This window comes from Harmonia axyridis, chromosome X, assembly GCF_914767665.1.
Source record: "Harmonia axyridis chromosome X, icHarAxyr1.1, whole genome shotgun sequence".
Classification (NCBI taxonomy): domain Eukaryota; kingdom Metazoa; phylum Arthropoda; class Insecta; order Coleoptera; family Coccinellidae; genus Harmonia; species Harmonia axyridis.
In genome coordinates, this window is record NC_059508.1 from 30,244,291 (window position 1) to 30,251,790 (window position 7,500).

The 7,500-nt window shown below is 51.1% G+C and overlaps 1 non-coding gene and 1 pseudogene across 1 annotated transcript; both read right to left on the reverse strand.

Moving 5' to 3' along the window:
- LOC123688229 overlaps positions 1 to 6,173 on the reverse strand; it is a 9,127-nt pseudogene extending 2,954 nt beyond the window's left edge.
- A 507-nt stretch (positions 6,174 to 6,680) lies between these two features.
- On the reverse strand, positions 6,681 to 6,835 carry LOC123686736. Its single transcript, XR_006748497.1, has one exon. It is a non-coding gene; the product is annotated as a 5.8S ribosomal RNA (ribosomal RNA).
- Positions 6,836 to 7,500: the final 665 nt, after the last annotated feature.

Genomic DNA, 7,500 nt, shown 5'->3' on the forward strand with positions numbered 1-7,500 from the left:
AGATAGTAAAAGGAGATCGTCCGCATATCCCAACACCGAGATATTCAGGTCGCCGAAGCCGATTCCCTTCCTAATCCTGAGGCCGGAGATGAGCTCGTCCAATACCATGTTAAAGATTATGGGAGCCAACGGATCACCCTGTTTCACCCCCCTCCTCAGTGAAAGGGTCACAACCTCGACTCCGCCGCAGTATATTGTTGTGGTCTGTTCAAAGAAAGTTGCCATGATATAATTGGCGGTGTTTTTATCCACTCGAAAACGCCTCAGTGCCCTGTCGATAGAGTGGTGGGAGACTCGGTCGAATGCCTTCTGAACGTCCAGGGATAAGATGGTAAAAGGGCGGCCTTGCTTCCTTCTTTCCTTAATTATCGACTGCATCGTTATGTTGTTCGCGAAGCAGCCGTCCAACCTGGTGAAACCTCGTTGACATTCGTCCAGGGTGATGGAATTGGACAGTCTTTGGGCGATAATCCTGTTGACCAAACGAATCAGGATGGAGGTGATAGTTATAGGTCTCCAGTTTCCCGCAAGTTCGAGGTTTTCGTTGGATTTTGGGATGAGAATTGTGCGGCTTCTTCTCAGTGGCTTTGGAATATACTGGGAGAACAGCACCAGGTTTGCCAGTAGTTCTAAGGTGACAATAGGGATCCTGGATAGTCGGGTGGAATCTATGCCATCAGGTCCTCCGGTGGTTTTTCCCATTTTCTTGATGGAGTCGGCGATCTCGGGACTACTTATGGGGGAATATATATCGCATGGAGAGGGGGCGAAGTCGCGAACGGGCGTGTCGTCCCTAGGTGATTCGCTTGAGAAGATTCCTTCGAAGTGCTCCTTGATTGCCTCGGTGGTTGGTCTTATGTCCCCATTGTTGGAATCTTCTCCATCTATCAGCTCATCAGCAAGCTCTCGTTTTTGATGAGTGTACTTGGATTGCATGTACTTATAGAGCTGGGCCCTGTATCTTCTACCACTCTCCTGCCTTATTGGTTTAACCGGCCCAGCTCTCGTTCGAGTGGAGGGGGTTCTTCCATAAAGACCACAGATCTTCTCCACCCACTCGTCAAACACCCGCTCGTGCCCTTCGATGCGCATACATACAGCCTGACAGGTGGCTATAGCGTCTTGATCATGACTCAACTGGCTGCACAATGCCAGAATGTGAAGCAGCACCGGGTCATCAATCAACTCCACCCCCTCGCTGGGCTCGATGTGGCCAGTCAGGTCACCGTCGACCGCCGCCGATCCGGAAGCCGCGGTGAGGTCCGCGTCCGCTGGGTCCCCAATGTCCGGTATCAGAGACACCAATTCTCTTTCTCTCAAGGTTCTAAGCTGTTCGACGACATCAGCATATTCCTGTGCATATCTCTTCTTTCGAACACCTTCTTTTGGTCTGTTGAGGGCGGAGGCCAAAAAGTCTAGAATGCTGTCGCCCTCGTATTCGAGCTCCAGACGCGCCATCTCTTGTAGTTCTCCGGTTGTCCATCGGCCTTTACGGGTTCTATCCTCCACTTCTGATTCCAGGTCGGCGTTGTAATCGTCGGGGTGGGCTAAGCGCATATGCTGGCGCATGGACCGGTATGAGGCGTACTCATTCTTGCACACTGGACAGGTTCCCTCGTCTCCTGTCACAGGGCCCCGACAAAATCTTCTCTGATGGTCGCGTAGGTTCCTTTCAAGCGCGTACGATTTACCGCAGACACAAGGAAAAGGCATTGCAACTGTTGCCAGACGGTATAAAAACGAAATAACTCGCCTCGACAAAAAACTCACAAAAAGTCAAAAACACAGCAGCACTTATCGTGTCCAAAACACAAAACTCTCTGAAAGCTATTCAAAAACAGCGACGTGGATTGAAGCGGGCCCATTTACGAGTCTTCCGACCCTGCGGGCTTCAACGGTGCATACTTGTCCTCATACGCAAGGATCCAAACATCCAAGAGGATCCAGTGACCCGTGTGTGACAAAGGCAGCTCTTGAAATAAAAGCGGAGAGATGTCTGACATCATTAGCGTAGAAAACCACGGCGTATAGCGGCGGTGCCCGAAACCTCCGCCATTTTGCAACTTTTCGAAAATTTTCTAAGTCCGGTATAGATACCCGACTCCTTCACCATTTTGCAATTTTCTCAAAATTTTTCTAAGTCCCTCTTCAGCCGAAAATTCTTAGCGATTTACTTGCCTCCGATATAAAGTTGGGGCGGTCCAGGGTGTTGAATAGGGGAAAAATCTATTAAATCCAGTTGCCAAATTTTTCTCAGATCGTCGAGGGGCGGATAAATAGGTGGAAACTAGCATCGGCAAGCATCAATCTCGTAGTAAATCACGATGTGTAGCAGCGCCACCCGAAATCTCCACCATTTTGCAAATTTTCGAAAATTTTCTAAGTCCAGTATAAATACCCGACTCCTTCGCCGTTTTGCAATTTTCTCGAAAATTTTCTAAGTCCAGTATAGATACCTGACTCCTTCGCCATTTTGCCATTTTCTCGAAATTTTTCTAAGTCCCTCTTCGGCCGAAAATTTTTAGCGATTTACTTGCCTCCGATATAAAGTTGGGGCATTCCAGGGTGTTGAATTAGGGGAAATTCTATTAAATCCAGTTGCCGAATTTGCCTCAGATCGTCGAGGGGCGGATAAATAGGTGGAAACCAGGATGGCGCCTCCCCCAGCGTTGATGTCTCAATTTGGGATGGTTACGTGCTTGCCAGATCGTTGAAGTCTCCGGATGCTGAATTGGCGTGTCGGAAAAGCTCCTCTATTTTACTCAGCAATAGAGTCGGGAATTGGTTGAAAGCTCCCCTAGTGTGAAAGCTCATCCATCGCGAGGGTGAAAAAGCTCGGATGAGCTTGAGCTTTTAAAGCTCGACTTCCATCAGCTCGCCAAAGCTTTGGGAGCTTTGAGGGACAAAAGCTCACCTGCAATGCCTGTCTTGTGTTAGGGCCCCTGGATGGACGATAGGTGTTCATCTCGCATTTTCGACACTTAGCTGCAGGAAATCCGTGACGTAGCTAAGATGGTGAAAGACGTTGAAGGATGACGTGGTTACCTGTTTACGTCATCAGATTGGAGCGTCGATGTAAGGGCATAGGAAACACTCTAAACCCGATGCATGCGTCAACTACGCCACTGGGTTGGTAAACTGGCGTGATTTTCCACTGGCAGCAAAAAACGAAATAAACGCGTTTTTATATGATGTTGAACTGAGGACTGATAAGATTCACGTTAGAATATATGCGAAATGAAATCGATATTTCGTGAAACAAAGGAAATAAATCACAATCAACTCGCCATAATTTTTGAACGCGATGGCCGATTTGCACAATTATTTCACTATTATGATCCTCGCGTTTAGCACTTTACGTTGAGACCACCCACAGAATTTTCCGACACGCGGAACCCACCCAAAACTTTACAGATATCCGAGCATCGTGCTCGCACATCCGTCTCCCACGACGGCACGAGAGAGAGTCCCTTAAGAGAGTCATAGTTACTCCCGCCGTTTACCCGCGCTTTTTTGAATTTCTTCACGTTGACATTCAGAGCACTGGGCAGAAATCACATTGCGTCAACACCCGCTGGGGCCATCGCAATGCTTTGTTTTAATTAGACAGTCGGATTCTCCCAGTCCGTGCCAGTTCTGAGTTGATTGTTAGATGACGGCCGCAGAGATTACCCAGAGCACCCTTGCGAGCACTCACGGGGTCTCGAAGCTTGACGATTCCGCGGGAGGCCAAGACGCGGGACCGAGCTCGGATCAAACGTAACGCAAGCGAAACGCATCACCTCGCCCAGGCCCGGTACGTTAGCCGTGACCCACTTCCCCAACAAGCCCGACACGCCACAATCCTCAGAGCCAATCCTTATCCCGAAGTTACGGATCTAATTTGCCGACTTCCCTTACCTACATTATTCTATCGACTAGAGGCTCTTTACCTTGGAGACCAGCTGCGGATATGGGTACGAGCCGGCGCGACGCCTACACGTGGCCCTCTCCCGGATTTTCAAGGTCCGAGGAGAAGATCCGGACACCGCCGCAAATGCGGTGCTCTTCGCGTTCCAAACCATATCTCCCTGCTAGAGGATTCCATGGAACTCGAACGCTTATGCAGAAAAGAAAACTCTTCCCGGATCTCTCGACGGCGTCTCCGGGTCCTTTTGGGTTGCCCCGACGAACTCTCTTACGAGGGCCCGGTTTAATTTCGGTTCCGCTGCCGGGTTCCGGAATAGGAACCGGATTCCCTTTCGCCCGACGGGCGTGCGTCACGCGTCAAGATGCATAGCATTTCTGCCACCACTTATAAACACGATTAACAACGCCACATCAACATCGGCTTTCGCCTAGGGCTTAGGATCGACTGACTCGTGTGCAACGGCTGTTCACACGAAACCCTTCTCCACCTCAGCTCTCCAGGGCCTCGCTGGAGTATTTGCTACTACCACCAAGATCTGCACCGAAGGCGGCTCCAGACGGCCTCACGGCCAGCCCTTCTGCGCTCACCTCCGCGACCCTCCTACTCATCAGGGCTTCATGACCGCCCCGAAGGGCGACCGCACATGCCACTGACGGCCGAGTATAAGCACGACGCTTCAGCGCCATCCATTTTCAGGGCTAGTAACTTCGGCAGGTGAGTTGTTACACACTCCTTGGCGGATTCCGACTTCCATGGCCACCGTCCTGCTGTCTTAAGTTACCAACGCCTTTCATGGTATCCCATAAGCGTCGATTTAGGCGCTTTAACTCGGCGTTTGGTTCATCCCACAGCGCCAGTTCTGCTTACCAAAAATGGCCCACTTGGCACTCTGATCCGAAATCTCGCGGCTTCACATTCAAGCAAGCCGGAGATCTCACCCATTTAAAGTTTGAGAATAGGTTGAGGTCGTTTCGACCCCAATGCCTCTAATCATTCGCTTTACCGGATGAGACTCGTATGCAACGAGCGCCAGCTATCCTGAGGGAAACTTCGGAGGGAACCAGCTACTAGATGGTTCGATTAGTCTTTCGCCCCTATACCCAGTTCCGACGATCGATTTGCACGTCAGAATCGCTACGGACCTCCATCAGGGTTTCCCCTGACTTCGTCCTGACCAGGCATAGTTCACCATCTTTCGGGTCCCAGCGTGTACGCTCTTGGTGCGCCTCCTCTCGCAATGAGAATGAGGCGCCCCGGGAATGCGGGTCAGTCATGGAGACCGACCATCTTCCCTTAGTTCACATAAAGTGAACCGTTACTTTCATTGCGCCTTTAGGTTTAGTGATTCCCAATGACTCGCGCACACGCTAGACTCCTTGGTCCGTGTTTCAAGACGGGTCCTGAAAGTACCCAAAGCAATAGCGTCGCTGATCGGCGTTTCAAGAGGTCTGTCCAAGAACACCGCGGCGAACAGTCGCAAACGGACGGAATCGGCACTAGGTCCGATCGCCATCACAATTCACATACTTGCCACGGGCCGGACGCGAACTAAGTCGCGGCCTCCCGCCATCAGTAAACCGTCGAGCGAGCTGTTCGGAAACCCAGTGTCCGTAAACATCGGAAAATCCGAGCTCACGGGCTACACTCGAGACCGTAGAACAGCACCCAACGGATCGCGACGACCTACTAGGGGAGAAGTGCACGCGTCCGAAGCCGGAGATGAACCGAAGGGAACAGCCAACGCGAACGTCGCCGTTTCCACAGTCAGTAAATCCCAACAACAGGCGCGAATGAATCTCCCCATTCGACCTTTCGGGTTTCTCAGGTTTACCCCTGAACGGTTTCACGTACTCTTGAACTCTCTCTTCAAAGTTCTTTTCAACTTTCCCTCACGGTACTTGTTCGCTATCGGTCTCGTGGTTATATTTAGCCTTAGATGGAGTTTACCACCCACTTAGGGCTGCACTCTCAAGCAACCCGACTCTAAGAAGAGATCCTCTAGCAAGCCGCAGCGGTCGCTACGGGCCTGGCACCCTCTATGGGCGATGGCCCCATTCAAGATGGACTTGAACGCGCCGCGAACTCGCCAGATAATGGATCCTTCCAAACACCACATCTCCCGGCGACCGGTTACGATCGCGGGATTCAGTGCTGGGCTAATCCCTGTTCGCTCGCCGCTACTAAGGGAATCCTAGTTAGTTTCTTTTCCTCCGCTTAATAATATGCTTAAATTCAGCGGGTAGTCTCACCTGTCCTGAGGTCGTATGTTCAAATCATCGAAACGTTCCGAAACTAACCTTTGGCGGCTCATAAAATCACGTACCTTACGCGAGGGAGTTAGCCTACTCAAAGGCGTCTATTATCTCCTGCTCCGTATGGCGGATCATGCGAATCCAAGCAAAGTGCTTCGGTGTTTCGGGGGTGCGCTCATGAAAGCTCATCCGCAACGCGCGACAACTGGCACATTAAAGCGATCGGACGTCGTTCAGATTTCTCGGACACGACGATCGCATGTCTACAGTCATGGGCGCAGATCGAGCAATACCACGACACCACAATATATGCTTTCGCAATTCAAGACGGCGCGTTACGAAAACAACTCCTCATCATTCCAACACACGAGGCGTCGAAACGACAGAACGTTGATCGTCACGCGGCAAACCGTCCAACTCGCCCAAATGACCTTCGGTACAGGATCAACGTTAGACGACCTTTACGTCGTCACTTCGTCAAGCCATAACGTCTGGCCGGGCAGTCTTTGTAATGGAACCGACCCTCAGTCAGGAGTGGTCCGAGGACAGTGTCCGAGGACCGCAATGTGCGTTCGAAATGTCGATGTTCATGTGTCCTGCAGTTCGCATGTTGACGCGCAATTAGCTGCGTTCTTCATCGACCCACGAGCCAAGTGATCCACCGTTCAGGGTAATCTTTTATGTTCGATTTCTCGGTACTAGTCGCAATGGACTTTCCCTCGAAATACGAGACGCCAACTGCGAACCTCCTCGAGAATGACATTCCAATGACTGAGACGACCCACTGAAGGGTCAATACGTCAGTCGATCGGCGCAAAATCTTCGGTTCAACTAGTTTGCGTACTAATCTAGTGACAATTATCGTAAAAAATTCGGACGGAGACAAACGTCGCAGACAATCCCGAAAGAGCATAAAAACGCTAATGTAACGGGCGTCGCACAACGTCGACGTCTTCGTCCCTGGAATAGATCGTCCTACCGAAGTCCGTAGACAACGGTAACGACTGATCGATTTCGGGCGAGAATCTTTAAAACCTGCAGCCGGCTCCTCGTTCCGTGCCAAACACGAAACTTCGCCCAGCCACGAACGCGGCAATCCAAGCGCTTCGAATCCTTATTCCGAGCACATCACGAGACTTCGCCCAACTACGAACGTCAGCATAAGCAGCCGGCTCCTCGTTCCATCAAGGAACTTCGCCCAACCACAAACGCCGACATAAGCGGCCGGCTCCTCATTTCGTGAGCATCTCTAAACATGGACCTACAACGAAGGCTGCACACACGTGCGGCCGGCTCCTCGTTTCGAGGATATCACAAGACTTCGCCCAACCACGAACG